Source organism: Triticum aestivum, chromosome 4B (genome assembly GCF_018294505.1).
Source record: "Triticum aestivum cultivar Chinese Spring chromosome 4B, IWGSC CS RefSeq v2.1, whole genome shotgun sequence".
Lineage (NCBI taxonomy): Eukaryota > Viridiplantae > Streptophyta > Magnoliopsida > Poales > Poaceae > Triticum > Triticum aestivum.
In genome coordinates this window covers 84,508,338-84,528,380 of record NC_057804.1, presented here as the reverse complement: position 1 = coordinate 84,528,380, position 20,043 = coordinate 84,508,338, and the positions used below count along the sequence as shown (strand labels likewise).

General features: G+C 43.2%; 1 long non-coding RNA gene across 1 annotated transcript; it reads left to right on the top strand.

Annotated features, from left to right (window-relative positions):
- The first annotated feature begins 3,940 nt into the window (after positions 1–3,940).
- Positions 3,941–7,880, top strand: LOC123091160 (uncharacterized). The gene is made up of 6 exons (XR_006442930.1): positions 3,941–4,479; positions 4,678–4,738; positions 4,835–4,922; positions 5,375–5,577; positions 6,521–6,563; positions 7,645–7,880. It is a non-coding gene; the product is annotated as an uncharacterized lncRNA (long non-coding RNA).
- The last annotated feature ends 12,163 nt before the right edge of the window (positions 7,881–20,043 follow it).

Below are 20,043 nucleotides of genomic sequence, written 5' to 3'. Positions count from 1 at the left end.
CATGATAACAACTGAACTTAATGTTAACAGGCTGACAGCAACATTATCAAGCAACTTTGGAGCAAGATATGAACAAGCTACAGCAAGCTATAAATGCAACCAGGGGCATGCATGGATAGATCATAACATGTAGAACAAAAAATATTTAGTGAACATCTCCAGATTATGCATAGAATGAATAGTAGCAGCAGGTTTATATAGCATCACGAAATAACAGATTCAGCCTAGCAAAACAGCAACAGCAAGTACACTACTTAACAAGCTCGATTCACTCACCACAAGTCATTGCATGACAAGATAATCATAGCATCATCAAGAATACATGTTTATGAAACAAACCAAGTCAAGAACAAGTTCATAGCATGCAAGGATCAACTACAACAACCTTGGCAAAATTGAATAACATGTAAACAATCTGCCAGGAAACATTTTTAAGCAAAAGTAGAGCAAGCAAATGACATGCTAGCCTACTCCATAATTGCAAACAGGGGCATGAATGGCTAGAGAATAACCATACGTTCAAAACACCCTTACTGAAGTATCTCAAAATATGCATGGATCTCTCCGTAGCAACAAGTTTACATGGCATCAAAATAACAACAGAACAGGGACTAAAATCAGCAACATCACGATGCCTAGTTTGCATGCTTGTGCTAGTCACCACATTGATCACAAAAATACATGGTAAGCACCTCTGTAAAGAAGACATGGCATAGATCAAAACACATGTAGACATCAACCTCATAGGATGCACACATCAATCATGGCAAAAATGACAAATGAGCATGTTATAACAGTTTCAGCAGATTAACATCATGAAGCACTCTTGCAACGATGATTCGGGCATCTAGATAACCTCAAATGAACATGATGCAATGGAATGAAATGAAGTACTCGTTGAGAAGAACAATTTATCATATTACACGCACGAAACGGAGCTACGGATGCAGAGGTACGATGCGATGAACATGGCATGATAATGTTGAAATATTCGGGGACTTAGGCGTTTTTTGGGGTCAACCTTGTTTGGATCGGGCACGGATTACGAAGATCGCCGGAGTTCCGCCAGAGTTGACGAAGAAGACGGCCAAAGCTGGGGAAGGCCGGATCCGAGGCGCTCCTCGCCGGATGTGGTCGGAGGAGGCGAGGGAGAGGCCGGGCGGCGCGGCCGGAGTTCCTGCTCAGGCAAGGAGGCGACGCGCCGGCGAGGTCGACTGGCGGCGGCGGGAGGTGCGAAGCCGTGGCACGGGGGCGGCGAGCGGCGGGGGCCGGGCGCTCGGGTGCCTGAGGGCGCGGGCGTGGCAGGGAGGCTGGGACGGCGGCGGGGCGAGGTGCCGGAGGCGGGAGGAGCTCGGGCTCCGGCGAGCTCCTGCCGGAGCGGCGGCGGAAGGTGGCGGCGAGCAAGATGGCGCGGCGGCGCTCGGGACACCGGCGAGGCGCAGAGGCGGCGAACGGGCGAGGCGGCGGCGCACTGGGTCCGACCCGGGCCCCAGATGGGCTCGGGCGGGCTTCGCGAGGCCTGGCGGGCCGCGGGCAGCGGAGGAGAGAGAGAGCGGGCGCGAGGGCGACGTGGCGGTGCGTGAGTGGAGGAGGGAGGCGGCGGCGCTGACGTGGCATCCTCCGATTCGTCAGAGCGACGTGGAGGCTGGAAATGTCTGGCGGGGTTGGACATGTCCGGCGCGCGAGGGGAGTGGGGCTAGGGTTTCGTCTGCGAAAATGGACGGGGAGGACGTTTTTATAGGCATAGGGAGCTAGGAGAGTCCAAATAAGGAGCGGTTTGCGCCCAAACGATCGTGATGAAATGACCGAGAGCATGGAGGGGAGTTAGATGGGTTTTGGGCCAGTTTGGAAGGGGTGTTGGGCTGCAAAGAGAAGGGGGGGTCTACGGTTACCCGGTTAACCGTTGGAGTATCAAACGACCTCCAAATGGCACGAAACTTGACAGGCGATCTACCGGTGGTGTACCAAGGCCGCTTGGCAAGGCTCGGTCCATTCCGAAAAAGTTTAATACCCACTCACAACTAGAGACGAAAAGGGGAACGCTGGAGGGCATAGGAGTGCCGTATTGCAAAACGGACAACGGGGAAAAGGCTCGGATGCATGAGACGAACACGTATGCAAAATGAAATGCACATGATGACATGATAAAATGCAACACGCAAGCAAATGACATGGCAATGACGGCAAATAACTGACAGACACCTGGCGCATCGAATCCGGGGCGTTACACATCCGCCTGAAGCCAAAGGCCACCCCGGGCACCAGCCGGAAGTTCACCTACAAAGAAGCGGGGAAGCTGGATCCAGGTGCCGATCGGGTCCGCCGACCACACGACGAACTCCAGCAGCACCTCCGCCGAGCGGGAACGCGGCCTGGGGGGTCGCGCAGCCGCGGCGTACCTCTCGTCGGCAGTCGGGCGCCCACCACAACGCAGAGGACTGCTTCCGCGACCACGGGAAGCCGCATCGGGGGCCATAGGGTGCTTGCGAGGGCGGCCCCGGCTACGCTTGGTCGGAGGGGAGCCAGGCCCTTCCTGGCGAGCCTTTCCTTTCTCCACGGCCGAGAACCCCTTTGGCAGAGCCATGGGGACGACGAGCGGCCGGGAAGAAGAGGATGGACTGGAAGGGCTCGCGCCGTTCCGTACATATAGCCAGGGGAGGCCAACCATCGGCCTCCATGATCACAGGTAATCATGACCCGTTTTGCATGCAGGGACTTGTCAAGTCGTGCGGTTGCCGAGGCGTCGTGGGGAAGCGGGGACGTGCACGTCCAATCAACTGCCACGCGGCGCCCAAGGCCGCAGGCTGTTGGGGCCCGGGCGCTTCGCACTTGCCCCTTCGCTTCTCAGCTAAGCCAAGTCCGGGCGCGCCTTGGGCCCGGGGGCTACTGTTGGCATTCTGGGAACGGGGGTACCCAGACTTTCCTGCCTGCGGCCTGCGGCATGGCTCAAGGAGTGGCCTAGTACGGCCCATCTTCGTCAATACAAGCTCAAGACCCTTGCGAGGGGCCAAGCCTCGCGGGGTGGACGACGGGAGGCTTCCTCAGGCACAGCCTCGTCAGGCTGGCTCGCGAGGAGGCAGAGAGATCAAGGCGGGGTACCTCACGAGGTGCCCGTGACGCAAGACATGACGACCGAAGCCAGGCGGGCGCCAGACGGGCGCCGGCCTGCGCAGAGTCCTTGTTTCCTCTTTGGTGCAAAGGGGGCAAGCGCAGGCAAGGGTATCAAGCAAAGGCAACCATTTCGGTGCAACAAGACCAAGACCAGCAGAACGGCAGGATGGAGGTCATCGTGGAGCCCAAGCCGGCATCATCGTCAGAGTCTTTGGCAGGCGAGGACCAACTTTAGTCAGGATAAGTGTACTCGATGTTCCCCTTCAAAATGGCCAATTGTTGGCGCTCTTCCCGCTCAATATTTGGGAAGAGGACCAGGGTCTCGCTCTATAAATAGGACTAGCCACTCTCAAGGCAAGGGGATCGACCAGTCGAACCTTAGCCAGAACCACCAACACAAGAACTCCTCCCCTCGCGAGGCACTTCTTCCATTGTATTGTTCATCATCAGCCCCTGAGGCAATCCACCACACCACAAACTAGAGTAGGGTATTACACCACAATGGTGGCCCGAACTAGTATAAACCTCGTGTCCCTTGTGTTGTTCTTCATGTATTTTAGATCCTTTGCAAAGCGACGAGACGTGAGTAGGTAGGAGGTGTGATCCCCGCGCGCACCCCAGAGTTCAAACCTTAAGGGCCTGCCGGAACCCGAAATCTGACAGCGACCTAACATGTGTCGACGTACATAGGGTGTATGGACACGGACAAAGTGTCGGCGTAGGTGGACACATGCCGATCGTTGGAAGCTTGGCGCGCGATTTCGGCGCGAGGGGAGTTTTTTTGGGTTTTCATGCAAAATAACCTCCACCCCGAGCAAACAATCCCCAAATCAAACAACTCCACAACCCTAACCCGTGCCTGTCGCCGCCCACCTTGCGCTCAATCCACAGTCCAGCCGCCATCTCCGCCGGCCTCGCGCTCGATCCACAGTCTGGCCGCCATGGCCGCTGGCCTCGCGCTCGACCCCATCGTCAAGCCGTCGCCCCGGAGGTCGGACCCCCCTCCCCCAAGCTCCACCCCGACATCCACCCATCCTCGCACTCCGCCCCCTCTCCCTGAGCTCCCTCCCGAGATCGAGCCGCCGTCCTCGCACTCCACAATCCAACGACCGTCCTTGTGTCCCCCTGACATCCAGCCTCGTCCTCGCAAATCTCCGTCCCTGCTACTGCCGGGGCTCCATCGTCGTGCTCCCGCTGCTTTCAGATCTGCTGCTATCGGGGCTCCATTGCCGGCCTCCCGCTGCTGCCGGACATGCTGATACCAGGGATCCATCTCCAGGCTCATTACACTGCTGCCGGACCTGCTGCCGAGGCTCCATCTCCTTCGAGTTGCGCCCCTCCCGAAGCCAGCCGTCCCCGTGCCTTGAGGTTAGCGTCAACTCCTCCTAAGTTTTCCTTCGCTGTACTGCTGCACTTAATTCATATGTCGTTGCTTGTGAAAGTAGACAATAGTACAAGAATGTGCTTTTGTTGCTTGATTGTTTTGTACTGCTATTGCCTGAATAATGAATAATGATTCTCGCTTCACCGATGCAAAACTAACACTGCCGCACTATCCAAATTCAGATACTTGACACATTTGATATTAAGGGTGCATCATGGACAAAACGTGGTTGTCTAAGCCTAGGTACATCAAAGTTTCCTTTTTCCCCAACTAATAAGTGGTATAATTATGTCATGAACTGTTCTGATATCCCTGTTTGTGGTGATTGGGTTGGTGTAGATGAGTCGACAACGAAGCTCGGGGCGTGATATGGTGCTCGGTGTAGGTGGCCATGGTGGACCTGAAGCTGGCTGAGATAAGAGATGGGGTCAGTGTTGTGCTCCTCCCGTTCTCATTAACCAAATAGTGCAGAGTGTGGCTGCATGACTAGTGTATATATCCACTTGGACCACCAAAATCAAGCTGATAGCAAGAACTAGATATAGTGTTGAGTTATAGTTCGTATACAGATCCATATTAGTTCAGAGATCCGCACAACAAATTTGTACATTTAGAATGACCACCAAAATCCAGCAGTACAATTAACTATATTGGAAGAGTTTATTTAATCAATATGTGCATATGAAACAACAAATTAACCCGCGTGAACTATCCATGGAATTATGCAATGCACAGACAAATATTCGGACAACATGATGTTTCATTCCGAGGCTATAGTCACATCACTGAAACCAAACAATTATATATGATTCCCCATAGACAGATTGCACCAAACACTCTAGTTACTTGCCTACAACTAATTATTTTTCTTATTGCCAGGGAGGTATCAGATTATGGAGCTCGGGGATCTGTCTTGCCTGTTCTGAACCGAAACAGCAGCCTCACTCTCTTCTTGGTCTTGAATAACAGTGACCTGCTTCTCAAATGTCCCATCGCATAAAGGCTGCAGCACCCTAAGCTCCTCATTATCTGCTCCATGATCAAGATCCATAGACACCGAGAGCCGCACACTTGGCTGCAAGGTTTGCCTGGACGACTCTGAATCGAAACCAATCCTAGATTGGGAGCTGTATGCATATTCCATTTGCGCAGATCCAGCCAAAGCACTTAATTCATAGTCCGCAAAATGGGCACTCTATGTAATGCAAGGAAAATTTAGCTTAGAAATCTACACGGAATCTGCACTGCGCTTGGCTAAATCAACTTACCTGTCCACCGGGTCTTTACATAATCTAACATGATTGTTAATTATCAATCGTCCATAAAAAAATCCAACTTACAATTTCAGTTTGGCTGACATGCACTAGAGGAATTAAACCAACAAAGTTGACACCTCAGGTCTGAGTTATGCTGAACTTTTTGATCTTTTTATTAACCACATCGGTGGTCTCAAAAAAATTCATGAGTAGCAACACAGACTAAGAAATTGCTATTTATCTTATCTATGTTATAAGAAACCGGAGACCGAATTCTCCGACATGGAGGGATTCCTTGAGAGCACATCAACACCTGAAGCTGCTGTTGTTGCAGCTCTACACTTTTTCTTCTTTCCGGACACTCGACAGACCGAGCATACAAGAGCAGCACGAGCAGGCCTTGCTGTGCAACATCAGCAGAGCGCTCTCAGTGCAGCGAAACTACTCGTGCGTCTCCGACGACAACATACTTGATACTGAAGTTGAAGAGTGTAGCACGGTTGATGAGCTGAAGCGGCATGAAAACATTAACTTCTATTAAAAATAAGGATATTTCCATGTTTAACCTTATTATCGATGTTTATTAAAATTGGATATGAAAATGGTGCACAATGACACATGAAGTAGGTTGTGCCCCTTTTATCGCCCGGTGCAATGCACGGGCATTCTTACTAGTAATAATTACATGTAGGCCTATTTTTGAATGCCTATTTTTCAGTTGTTTTGGGAATTAGACTAAGGAGTAATGATTGTTATTGGCTTGTTGCAGATCAAAGATGCCAAGAAGACAACTAATGTGCCAGGAGGTGCAGGTACTAACAGCAGTTGCCTCTACTTATTGAAGCTTTAGACTTTTGTTTCCTCTTTAAATAGATGGTAACCTCGGCTTCATCCTCAATGGCTCATGATATTGTAGTATCTCTTCATCTAATTTATACATTACAAGTAAACTGAATGTGTCAGGACAATACACAAAAGATGTGCAACATAACTACATAAGGCCCAGCCATGTTTCCTCATAGCATCTAATAGTTCAGTAGAATCTACTATTGCCAGTTCTTAAATATTATTACAACCTACAACTCTTAATACATGACAAGCCCGTTTCTTTATAAACTACTACTGCCTGTTTTTAAATTTGACAAGCTACAGCTACTACTATGAGTTGTTAATATATAACACTGCTGATCAGGAATCCTATCTTATAGTATTTATTGCCAAGTTTGTATGCATCATCTTATCCTTTATAACCTTTTGCAGACTCACAGAGCTGCCATGTTAGCTTATTAACTTGCCACCAGTCTGAACTTTTGAGCTGCAGAATAGAATATTGTAATTCTGTTGGTGTCATGCGGCTCAATTAAGAAACGATTCTGCGGAAACATATTGATAATCCACATCCTGATCTTGGTCAAATATGTTATAAACTAGAAAATAGCCACATCCTAATTCTGCATCCTTTCACCTTGTAGTAGTTCTGTTTGTTTGTTGTCATACCTAGCTTATTTTTGAGAATGTGTACCACTCGTCATAAGCATTTCTGTAGCATATATGCACAAGTAGATTTTCTGGGAATGCTCTTGCTAATAATTCTGGGACATGAAATCAAAATGAACTCAAGTGTGTTGATCAAATGATGTTGACAAAAATAGCAGAACATTGTTTCCTGTGGTGATTGATTCCTGTTGAGAAGGAAGCCCGCAACACTACACTTCACCGCATAGGAAAAAATATATTTGTGTGTATTCATGGCCAAATAACAATGTTACTCTTGCATGAACAATCAAGTATAAGCTAGCATGTGCTGCTCTAGCCTAACAATCTTCGTATGAGCTTTGAACAACTTTTGGATTGATTGCACTTTCGTGACAAATTCATATGGAATATTTTCAGATACTTAGCCACCTAGCATTGGATGTGAGGAGGATTTTGAGTGTCATGGAACATACATGGCTGTTAGCAGTATTTTGGACCAACCAACTTCAATCATTTCTTGAATCTTATGTGTGTTCTAGACCATTTGGTGCTTCAAGTGTTTTGGAGTAGAAACTTTGTGCTCATGTATGTGATTTGTGTGTTTTGGACCATTGTTTGAATTAGTTGAGACTATCAATTAGTGGCCCTTTTTATGTGACTTGTGTGTTCTGGATGGTCAAACTATGCTTGTGAACCTGTGTGAATATATATTTATGTATGTTTGCGAACCTATCATCGTTGTCGTCCAATATGTGTTCATCTTGATGGTGTTTGTGGATCAAATTTAGTATATGTATCAAATCATTGATTTGGTTGTACATTACCTTTCCAATAATTTATCTGTTGGTAAACAGATTCTTGTAGAGTAATTGCCAGCCCTGGCTACTACCTAGCTAGATAGAATAAATGTAGGCAATTGTACATACCTAGCTAGACAGAGTATGTGTCATCCAAGGTATGTACCTATCTAGACAACATAAGTGTCGGCAAAGGTATAAATCTTCCTAACAGAACAAGTGTCGGCAAAGGTATATACCTAGCAGGACAAGTTATGTGTCGCCAAAACTGGGGTCTATGTTCACACCCCATCTGTTGCCGTAGCTAGGGTGTATGCCCACAAATCATGTGTCAGGGAAGGTAGGTGTATGTGCACAGGCAAACTGTTGGCGTAGGTAGGGTGTATGCCGACTCAAAATGTGTCGGCAAGTGAACTTCTGTCGGCAATGCCTTTCCCCACAGCAAGTTCTCCGACTGTTCAGTCTTTTGTCAGCATATGTGTTAGCTACAAATTATGTGTCGGCAAAGACACCCTATGACGACAGATTGATGTGTCACCAATACTTGACCATGGTGTAGTGGTTGTCTTCTATCGTGCTTTGGTTTCTTCCTTTTTATCACTAGAAACCTGTAGCTATACATCGTTGATCTTATCTTTTGCAGAGGCAAATAGGAATTTTGTATCATAATAGAGTAGAGTGTCATCACGTGAAAGACCTGAGAAGATTCATATGTACTTTTAACTTTTCTATTCCTTCTTGCCTTTGCATGACGTATCCCCTCAGGCTTTATTTCTTCTTAAATACATTTATCATATCCTAATTTCTTCTTAAATACATTTATCATATCCTAATTTCTTCTTATTCCATTTATCATATCAACATTGTCATCAATCCTCCCTTGTGCATATATCATGTTTCCACTTTGGCCATTGCCACGACTCTCTCCACAATTTCACCATTGTGGAACATTGCTTCTGCTTAGACATGTACACACCATAAGCTTTATTTACGAGTTGGTCATTATATGGACCATTCACGTACACTCCCTTCATCCTACACTATATGTGGTTGAACAACACAACCTTGCATTTCATTTCCCCCAATGGTCTTTTGAGTTAATGACCTTCCTCTTTCGACCCGCAAAGTTGTTGTTGTACTTATTGGTTACCGGCTTCCAATACATCCCACCTTCCTTTAAAATTCCATTAATATAATCAACATAGTTGTTTAACCAAGCACTAATCTATGTGTTTAATGTAGATCAGAAACAAGTGAATGGACAAGTGACGAGGAAAAGCAAATAATTACCAAACTTATGTTGTCTTCTCGATCCACTATAGTCACTTTTTACCCATTTCTTCATTGTTATACTCACATTCCTCTTCACCACTTCCACTCAAATTGTTGTAGTTCATACCATTTTCATTTTGATATGTAGTTGATTCATTGTTCATCCTATCCATGAACGAGATATTAGAATCCATGATCTTCTACAAAGTTGGGTTATGCACAATCAATTATGAAAATAGCATATACACACGACTTTTTATCATCTTGTATATCAAAATACTTGAAAGATTGTGTGTGCTACATATACCAAGTCATATAGACAACATTAACGAAATTTCATTTGTCTTCTAGCTTGGTCAGTGTTGGTCTTTAAATTTAGAGCAGAGGGTGGCCCTTCGCGTAGTCAACATATGTAGTCGATCAATGGTCTATGTAACAAAGGATCTTATGCATTCCTTGTAATGCCCGACCACATCCACTGGTTCCTGGCCGTTGCGTCTGGCGGGATCTAGAGTGGCCCCACAGGCCAACACTAGTCTTCACAGGCCAACACTAGTCTTTCCTCTGCACTTTTTCCTCACTCGTGCGCACCCGGGTTCAACCCTAGTCGGTCACCCATCCTCAAATCGCTACAAGCCTTGGCTTTGAGGTTCTGTGTGAATGGACTCCTAGAAAAGAGGAGTTCCTTGTTTGTTGATATGGGTAGTCTATCATTCTTATTAAGCTCGGATGTCACATACACCCCCCACTCAAAGGAACCATCATCCTCCTTAGCCCAACATGAACGTTCTCTCCTAGCACACGTCTATGTGCGCCAGAACCAACATCCACATGTTTCCAGGCCGTGTGCCACAATGGTCCACACATGCCATGTGCATGTCTGCGCCACTAACTCGCACACGCCCATGTAACCATGAGGGTCGGATGTGATACCATTTTTAGTTACCGATACGATTGGCGGGATACAGACTGGCCTAACAAACCAACACTAGTTTTTCATGTGCACTTTGTCCTCATTCATGTGCACCCGGGATCAACTTCCTAGTGAGTCACATGTCGTCAAATCATTCCAAGCCAAGGCACTTAACATTGAGGTTCCTTGTGGATGGGCCTCCAGAAAAAATGAATTCCTTTTTTATAAGAGTAGTCTACCATTCCTATTAAGTTAGGATGTCACATTCCTCTTGCTTCAATAGATATCCAATTTTAGCTCATGACATGTAACCCAATCTTTCACTTGAACACTTGGATGTATGCCAAGTTCAGTTTTAACTTTATTCTTTGGTGAAGGTAGTATTTATGTTGCTTCGACCATGCTATATTTTCATGTATTGCTCAATATTTATCCCTACATTGTGTTTGTGGTAACCACTTGATGATCCATGTATGGTACTAGTGGTAGTAGCCTTATCAATCTCTTGATATTGCACAAGACACTCATAAATCCCTATCGGCTCATAGCCTCATACTACATATATAATTATTCTTACTACCATTGTTGTGGCAAATTGGATTATAACATGTGTGCCAATTTGGTTGAAGAATACAATGATTGAGTACATTTGGAACTTCTTGTGCAATTTAGGGAAAATCGGATCTAAGCTACGTCTTGCAGTTTATATGTTCCATCAATTATTTATGATTTCATATTCTGCTTGTCTTCACTTGTATACTTCCCCAAATTTTCCATTGTTGGATGTGTTCATCACAAGGACAATACCATATGTTCATGGCGCTGCACAGATTGAGGCACTAGGTTGAAAAACCAGTCATGGGAGGAGATTTCTTATATTTGAAAGCACTCACTAGCACTATAAGTAAAACTTTACTTCTGTCGTCCTTTTGAAGCACCTGTATGAACCAATCTCCCGCAAAAAAATGTTTTTTATCTTGAGGCACCTATGAACATTGCTTAGATAGGCATTGTTAAAGCATGTATAATACATGTGCTTACATATAAAAAACTATGTCTTTGCCACATCAGGATACCTAGGTACATGTAGGAGGCGAGTGCTCACTTTTGGTTTGACAACATGTTCAAAACAAAGGATTTTCTAATAAAGTTGTAGGGGTTCAATCCTATAGGACAATTTTCCAATCTTTCATTTGGATTGTAGTATTGGCTTTGAAAATTTCTATAGGAATCCTTCATTTCCTTCACATTTTGGAGGACTCTAATCATTTCCGCAAACCTCATGTTTTCACTTCCCATGAGAAAGCCAATGCAACATATCTCTCTCCTTCTCCCTCTCTCTCCTTCTCTCCCTCTCTCCCTCTCTCACAATATCTTGCAATTCTTGTGGAGCATCCAGATAGATACAATTCCCAAGTTTGGTTTCCTATAGTAATCTACAATGCACCACTAAGGATACTCCTAGTAGCTTCGACTCCACCACCACACGTTGAGGTAGGTTGCCAAACAAAACAGGCCACGCTAATAGATCCAGGACCTCTACCCTCACATCCCCACTGCTAGCAGCCAACGTTCTTGCCAACCAAGTTAGCTCCAAGATACCAGAGTGCGCCATCATCTGTTCCAGGAAGACCTAGAGACAACGTTCCACCTAGAACCTTGAAATGGGCATAGAGAACTTGACGGTAACACCTTCAAGGAGGATAGAAGTGTGCTCGAGCATCACCGCCGTGGGTTTTGGCCCAACAAGATTCAGATTTTCATCAGTGTTACTGAGAAGTCTTCTCCGCAGCATGTTGCTACCTCTTGAGCACTGCGTTGGATTTCCCCGAAGAGGAGAGGATGATGCAGTAAAGTAGCGTAAGTATTTCCCTTAGTTTTTGAGAACCAAGGTATCAATCCAGTAGGAGATCACACACAAGTCCCTCGTACCTACACAAAACGATAGCAACTCGCAACCAACGCTTAGGGGTTGTCAATCCCTTCACGGTCACTTACGAGAGTGAGATCTGATAGAGATAATATTTTTGGTAATTTTGATAGGTAGATGCAAAGTAAAAGTAAAAGGTAAAGTAAAACAAAGCAAGTAAATAAAGTAATGGAGATTGATATGATGAGAATAGACCCGGGTGCCATAGGTTTCACTAGTGGCTTCTCTCAAGATCATAAGTATTCTATGGTGGGTGAACAAATTACTGTTGAGCAATTGATAGAAAAGCAAATAATTATGAGATTATCTAGGTATGATCATGTATATAGGCATCACGTCCAAAACAAGTAGATCGAAACGATTCTGCATCTACTACTATTACTCCACTCATCGACCGCTATCCAGCATGTATCTAGAGTATTAAGTAAAACAGAGTAACGCCGTAAGCAAGATGACATGATGTAGAGGGATAAATTCATGCAATATGATAAAAACCCCATCTTGTTATCCTCGATGGCAACAATACAATACGTGCCTTGCAACTCTTTCTGTCACTGAGTAAGGACACCGCAAGATTGAACCCAAAGCTAAGCACTTCTCCCATTGCAAGAACTACCAATCTAGTTGGCCAAACCATAAAGATAATTCGAAGAGACTTGCAAAGATAACTCAATCATACATAAAAGAATTCAGAGAAGAATCAAATATTGTTCATAGATAAGCTGGATCATAAACCCACAATTCATCGGTCTCAACAAATACACCGCAAAAAAGAATATTACATCGAATAGATCTCCACAAGAGAGGGGGAGAACATTGTATTGAGATCCAAAAAGAGAGAAGAAGCCATCTAGCTAATAACTATGGACCCGAAGGTCTGAAGTAAACTACTCACACTTCATCGGAGAGGCTATGGTGTTGATGTAGAAGCCCTCCGTGGTGGATGCCCTCTCCGGCGGAGCTCCGGAACAGGCCCCAAGATGGGATCTTGCAGATACAGAAGGTTGCGGCGGTGGAATTAGGTTTTTGGCTCCGTATCTGATCTGACGAGGGTACGTAGGTATATATAGGAGGGAAGGAGTACGTCGGTGGAGCAACAGAGGGGCCACGAGGCAGGGGGCGCGCCTAGGGGGGGCGCCCCCACCCTCGTGACCGCCTCTGGCACTTCTTGGAGTAGGGTCCAAGTCTCCTGGATCACGTTCGGTGAGAAAATCACGTTCCCGAAGGTTTTATTCCGTTTGGACTCCGTTTGATATTCTGTTTCTTCGAAATACTGAAATAGGCAAAAAATAGCAATTCTGGGCTGGGCCTCCGGTTAATAGGTTAGTCCCAAAAATAATATAAAAGTGGAAAATAAAGCCCAATATAGTCCAAAACAGTAGACAAAGTAGAATGGAGTAATCAAAAATTATAGATACGTTGGAGACGTATCAAGCATCCCCAAGCTTAATTCCTACTCGTCCTCGAGTAGGTAAATGATAAAAAAGAGTTTTTGATGCGGAGTGATACTTTGGCATAATTTCAATGTAAATCTTCTTAATTGTGACATGAATAATCAGATCCGAAAGATTCAAGACAAAAGTCCATATTAACATAAAAGTAATAATACTTCAAGCATACTAATCAAAGCAATCATGTCTTCTCAAAATAGCATGGTTAAAGAAAGTTATCCCTACAAAATCATATAGTCTGGCTATGCTCTATCTTCATCACACAAAGTATTTAATCATGCACAACCCCGATGACGAGCCAAGCAATTGTTTCATACTTTAGAAATCTCAAACTTTTTCAACTTTCACGCAATACATGAGCGTGAGCCATGGACATAGCACTATAGGTGGAATAGAACGGTGGTTGTGGAGAAGACAAAAAAGGAGAAGATAGTCTCACATCAACTAGGCGTATCAATAGGCTATGGAGATGCCCATAAATAGATATCAATGTGAGTGAGTAGGGATTGTCATGCAACGGATGCACTAGAGATATAAGTATATGAAAGCTCAACAAAAGAAACTAAGTGGGTGTGCATCCAACTTGCTTGCTCACGAAGACCTAGGACACTTTTGAGGAAGCCCATCATTGGAATATACAAGCCAAGTTCTATAATGAAAAATTCCCACTAGTATATGAAAGTGACAACATATGAGACTCTCTATCATGAAGATCATGGTGCTTATTTTGAAGCACAAGTGTGGAAAAAGGATAGTGGCATTGTCCCTTCTCTCTTTTTCTCTCATTTTTTATTTGGCGTTTCTCTTTTTTATGGCCACTCTTTTTTATATTTGGGCCTTTTCTCTTTTTTTTATGGCCACTCTTTTTTTTCGTCCGAAGTCTCATCCCGACTTATGGGGGAATCATAGTCTCCATCATCCTTTCCTCACTGGGACAATGCTCTAATAATGATGATCATCACACTTTTATTTTTTCTTACAACTCAACAATTACAACTCGATACTTAGAACAAGATATGACTCTATATGAATGCCTCCGGCGGTGTACCGGGATATGCAATGAATCAAGAGTGACATGTATGAAAGAATTATGAACGGTGGCTTTGCCACAAATACAATGTCAACTACATGTTCATGCAAAAAGCAATATGACAAAAGTAATGTGTGTCATATGAGCGGAACGGAGGAGAGTTGCATGGCAATATATCTCGGAATGGCTATGGAAATGCCATAATAGGTAGGTACTAGACCATGACGGCGCGCGTTGCCGCGCCCGTCTATTTTGACAATAGAATGATAGTGATATTTCTAAATTAAAGGGTGGTACAAAGCATGAAAGTAAAATTTATATGAACTAATATATAATGTTGGCATACAAGGGCATTTGCATGAGCCATATATGTCCAATAAAGTGACTAAGGTCGTGGTGTGATCTAGTTTTGATGATCTAACGTCTTCTCGGGATACAAGGGCATCCTGTATTATTTCATCAAAAAACAAGTACTCCCCCCATAAACTTTTATAAGACATTATAGATCACTAATTTAGTGATCTAAACCATCTTATAAAAGCGTAGAGAGGTAGTATTTAGCAATTTGGATTTTCCAAAAGATATTGTGTACATATATCCACAAATAAGAGATCGAATAGACGTGTAGGATGTGAATTTTTACCGGGAAGATACCTTAATTGAACAACACCTTCTTTGTAAGAAATCTATTGTGTGAGCTGCTCGCACCCATTCCCTGCAAATAACTTTGTAAGAGACAACTGTGTGCATTTTCTTTGTATATGCCACGTCCTAATAATTATTTGGCTGCTACTCCCTAGTACCCAAAAAGTTGGCATGTACATTTGTCCCCAACATGTTTCATGCACAATTAGGGATAACAAGTCTCCAAGAATCCTCCAAACCAACATACCAGAACCAGACTAGGGCACTTGTATTAAATCTGACAAAAAATGGATGAATGTGCTCGTGGGAATAATTATAATAGTAACACATGCATATATGGAAATTTCATGAACATAATAAGGTAAAAAATTAAGATACATACTCTGGAGTCTCGAATGTTATGTCGGCAAAACAAACCATAATACATCTTTGTTTAGAAATGGATTTGTTTAGTAAGAGGACACCCGCCAGTTCTTTTTTTTTTGACATAGACACCATTGTAAAGCCATATAGAGTGGATTATCACAAGACATGTTTGGTGATATGGTATTATGGTGGATGCATATATTCCCCATATATAAATAGGATCATGATCTCAGTATTTAGGTCAGGTCAAACATGCGAAACATTAACCTATTTCCCCTCATGACACATGTGTTTAATTATCTCCAGACATGATGCTGCAACTACAGAGGGAAAGCAAAAAGGACTGACAACCATACGTAATAGCAAGCATGGGCATCTGATGGTGTAACTCTAATATAATATTATAGGTGCTCTTGCTATTCAACTTCCTGTGCGTAGGAGCAAGATAACAAGAAATAATATAAACTCTTGTATGCAACAAGATGGCTTAATTAGCAATCAAGAACCAGGGAAATAAATCTTACAGGTACTTGAGGTTCTTGATATAAGTAACTGAATTTTGGATGCTCTAGCCAAGATGACTCTCTCAGATGGAAATTGGACCAGAAGTTGTCTACACACTTTGTTACTCGTGGTCCTAGATGTTGTTCTGCAATAGCATGTCCAAGAACAACAGATACAATCCCGTCTGAGTTCTGATCACTATGCCTTACAACAAAACAACGTAGGGACAACTTGGAGCGTCAAGACACCGGCGGCAGCTCACCAAGAGTCCGCCATAGCAAAACTGGCTTGTTTTCCCTATGGGGCCGGCGGAGAGAGAGAGAAGCCAATCAGGCCCAATTCAACGAGCGAAGCCCCAAAATGTTACCGGAGCAGCGGCCCACCCATTTACTGCTTCGTGGTTACTGAAGAAAGCAAGCACGGGTGTGACTTGGCAGAAATCACACAGCCAAAAACGCATAGATGTGAAGATCCAATGGCCAAAAATGCAAATGGATTGAGAAGGCTGGAAAGGTGCGCAGTTATAATATATTTAAATGGTGGTTGTTTTGAGGAAGGTATATGGTGGGTGTATGATACCGGCGAAAAGTGCGCAGTATTAGAGAGGCTAGCAATGGCGGAAGGGTGAGAGTGCGTATAATCCATGGACTCAACATTAATCAAAAGAACTCATGCACTTATTGCAAAAATTTAGAAGTCATCAAAAACCAAAGTATTAAACACATACTCCTAGGGGGATAGATTGGTAGGAAAAGACCATCGCTCGTCCCGGACTGCCACTCATAAGGAAGACAATCAATAAATAAACTTGTGCTCTGACTTCATAACAAGCGGTTCACCATACGTGCATGATACGGGAATCACAAGCTTCAACACAAGCATTCTTTAAATTCATAATTACCCCTACTAGCATTGCTGTAATATTATCACCTCCACATCTCAAAACAATTATCAAGCATCAAACTTATCTTAGTATTCAATGCACTCAAAAGAAAGTTTCACAAATCTTGAATACCAAGTATATTAATTTTAAGCAAATTACGATGCTACTAATGACTCTCAAAATAATCTAAGTGAATCATGAGAGATCAATAGTTTCTTTAAAACAAATCCACCACCGTGCTCTAAAAGATCTAAGTGAAGTACTAGAGCAAAAATTATTACGCTCAAAAGATATAAGTGAAGCACTATGAGAAAAACTATCAAGCTCAAAAGATATAAGGGAAGCACAATGAGCAAAACTATCAAGCTCAAAAGATATAAGTGAAGCACTCTGAAAAAAACTATCAAGCTCAGAAGATATAAGTGAAGCACAATGAGCAAAACTATCAAGCTCAAAAGATATAAGTGAAGCACATAGAGTATTCTAGCAAATTCCATATCATGTATGGCTCTCTCAAAAGGTGTGTACAACAAGGATGATTGTGGCAAACTAACAAGCAAAGACACAAATAATACAAGACGCTCCAAGCAAAACACATCTCATGTAGTGAATAAAAATATAGCTCCAAGTAAATTACCGATGGAAGTAGACGAAAGAGGGGATGCCTTCCGGGGCATCCCCAAGCTTTGACTTTTTGGTGTCCTTGGATTATCTTGGGAGTGCCATGGGCATCCCCAAGCTTAGGCTCTTGCTACTCTTTGTTCCATAATCCATCAAAAGAATTCACCCAAAACTTGAAAACTTCACAACACAAAACTCAATAGAAATCTCGTGAGCTCCGTTAGTGAAAGAAAACAAAAGACTACTTCAAGGTACTGTAATGAACTCATTCTTTATTTATAATGGTGTTAAACCTACTGTATTCCAACTTCCTTATGGTTTATAAATTAATTTATTAGCCATAGATGCATTGAAATAAGCAAACAACACACGAAAAACAGAATCTGTCAAAAACAGAACAGTCTGTAGCAATCTGTAACTAAAGCAAACTTCTGGAACTCTAAAAATTCTACCGAAACTAGGACGTGCTAGAAATTTTGTTTATTGAACAGCAGAAAAAAGAATCAATGCAAAATCTCGTTCCTGTGATTTATTGAATTTTTTCTCGTGAGCGCAAAGTTTCTGTTTTTCAGCAGAATCAAATCAACTATCATCATAGCTTATCCTATAGGTTATACTTGGCACAAACACTAACTAAAACACAAAACCACATCTAAACATAAAGTAGAAACAAAATTTAACACTAAACAGGAACAAAAACAAAGAACACAAAATAAAATTGGGTTGCCTCCCAACAAGCGCTATCGTTTAACGCCCCTAGCTAGGCATAAAAGTGAAGATAGATCTAAGTTTTGCCATCTTTGGTAGGAAATTCTTCAATGAGGCATCTACCTCCTTTAGAATTTTCTTTGTTCCTAATAATTGTCAAATTTTCAGGCAAAAGATCGAGAAATTCTTCTATAGCAAATGGTTCCTTAATGATGGTAAAAAGATTGGGATGAACACTTATAGATTTAAGATTCGCGGTTTCCGTACTAGAAGATTCACCCTTATTCTTAGGCACATACATAAGCTTAGTATTTTTAATGGAGGAACTTGGAGTGTTTTGAACGGAAGAAAAAGCGGTTCCCAAGTTGGTGATGATACCCTCAAGTTTATCGATTCTTGTAGAGTCTAGATTTATTTTTTCATTAACTATGGGTTCTTTTTCTTTAATATTTTTCAAAGTCATTCCTACCTTAGATCCATATTGGGTAATTTGATTGTGGATCTTTTTATCAAGATTTTCAATTGATTCAACGGTAGCAACTTTATTTTCAATAGCTTCAAGCCTTTGCATAACATGCTCCAAAGTTAACGTAGTTCCATTAACCAAAAGGGGTGGTGTGCCAAATATATCTATTAAAGCATTATAAGAATCAAAAGTATGGCTGCCCAAAAAGTTCCCTCCGGTAATGGTATCAAGGATATATCTATACCAAGGATTAGCACCTACGTAAAAATTGCGAAGAAGAACTGAGGTAGATTGCTTCCTAGTAGATCTATTTTGAGCATTGCAAATTCTATACCAAGCAGCTTTCAAATTTTCTCCCTCCCTTTGTTTAAAATTTAGAACTTCATTCTCGGGAGATAACGGAGAAGATAAGGAACTAGTCATGACGACAAGAGAGCAAGCTAGCACACGAGCAAACAAAAAGGCAACGGGAAAAAGGCAAAAGAGAAAGAGAGGAGGAGATTGGGAAAGAGAGAGCGAATAAAACGGCAAGGGTGAAGTGGGGGAGAGGAAAACGAGAGACAAATAATGTAATGCGAGAGATAGGGATTGTGATGGGTACTTGGTATAGTTGATTTTTGCGCGAACTCCCCGGCAACGGCGCCAGAAATTCTTCTTGCTACCTCTTGAGCACTGCGTTGGATTTCCCCGAAGAGGAGAGGATGATGCATTAAAGTAGCGTAAGTATTTCCCTTAGTTTTTGAGAACCAAGGTATCAATCCAGTAGGAGATCACACACAAGTCCCCCGTACCTACACAAAACGATAGCAACTCGCAACCAACGCTTAGGGGTTGTCAATCCCTCCACGGTCACTTACAAGAGTGAGATCTGATAGAGATAATATTTTTGGTATTTTTGATAGGTAGATGCAAAGTAAAAGTAAAAGGAAAAGTAAAACAAAGCAAGTAAATAAAGTAATGGAGATTGATATGATGAGAATAGACCCGGGGGCCATATGTTTCACTAGTGGCTTCTCTCAAGAGCATAAGTATTCTACGGTGGGTGAACAAATTACTGTTGAGCAGTTGATAGAAAAGCGAATAATTATGAGATTGTCTAGGTATGATCATGTATATAGGCATCACATCCAAAACAAGTAGATCGAAACGATTCTACATCTACTACTATTACTCCACTCATCGACCGCTATACAGCATGCATCTAGAGTTTTAAGTAAAACAGAGTAACGC